The sequence below is a fragment of the Rhinopithecus bieti genome, unplaced genomic scaffold (assembly GCF_001698545.2).
Source record: "Rhinopithecus bieti isolate Rb0 unplaced genomic scaffold, ASM169854v2 scaffold_48948, whole genome shotgun sequence".
Classification (NCBI taxonomy): Eukaryota; Metazoa; Chordata; class Mammalia; order Primates; family Cercopithecidae; genus Rhinopithecus; species Rhinopithecus bieti.
In genome coordinates, this window is record NW_016819241.1 from 1,604 (window position 1) to 2,588 (window position 985).

The 985-nt window shown below is 39.0% G+C and overlaps 1 pseudogene; it reads right to left on the bottom strand.

Annotated features, from left to right (window-relative positions):
- Window positions 1-320: 320 nt before the first annotated feature.
- LOC108519610 (importin subunit alpha-3-like) overlaps window positions 321-985 on the bottom strand; it is a 34,840-nt pseudogene continuing 34,175 nt past the window's right edge.

Sequence of the window (985 nt, forward strand, 5' to 3'; positions counted from 1 at the left end):
GATCTGTGACCTGTAGCCCTTTTTACTTTGAACAACCTAAATAAGCATTCATGTGAAGTTTCCATTACATTTTGCCACTCATTCTCACTTGCACCCATTCTCCATCTTGACCTCATTTGGGTATTTTCTGTGATTTCAAATGAAATCTTCACATTTTATTTCCCCATTTAATGCAGCAGCAGATCCCATGAGCCAAGATTGATGGATCAAACCTTTATATATATACACCCACATATATACACATATATATGTATATACGTATATACGTGTGTGTATATGTATCTCAGTGCTGCATTGTACCTAACTTCCACAACATCTTTCTAAAACTGGATCCCTTCTGTTGGTACACTGGCAGATGAATTGAAACCAAATGTTCCGCCCTGAATTGCCTCTGGAACAAGGCTAGGGTCTTCATCAATATCATCTGAAGAGAAGAACTGATCAGTGATCTCACAGGCCAATTTGTAGATGTCTTCATTTTCATGATTTTGAAGTTGTTTAATTTTCTCCAGCCCTCCATCTTCTTCTATAAGACTGCCTGGCTGGGCGTGGTGGCCCACGCCTGTAATCCTAGCACTTTGGGAGGCCGAGCTGGGCAGATCACGGGGTCAGAAAATCAAGACCATCCTGGCCAACATAGTGAAACCCCGTCTCTTCTAAAAATACAAAAATTAGCTGGGCATGGTGGCATGTGACTATAATCCCAGCTACTCAGGAGGCTGAGGCAGGAGAATTGCTTGAACCAGAGAGTCGGAGATTGCAGTGAGCTGAGATCGCATCACTGCACTCCGGCTTGGAGACAGAGTGAGATTCCATCTCAAATTAAATAAATAAATAAATAAATAAATAAATAAATAAATAAATAATTAGTTTATGGTTTATGCCTTTTCTTTGGCCATTTTTAGTATATTACTTAGTTCATTGAGTACTACTTGCACAACTTGTGCATGTTGTTTTTTTGACCTTTGAATTTTTTTTTTTTTTT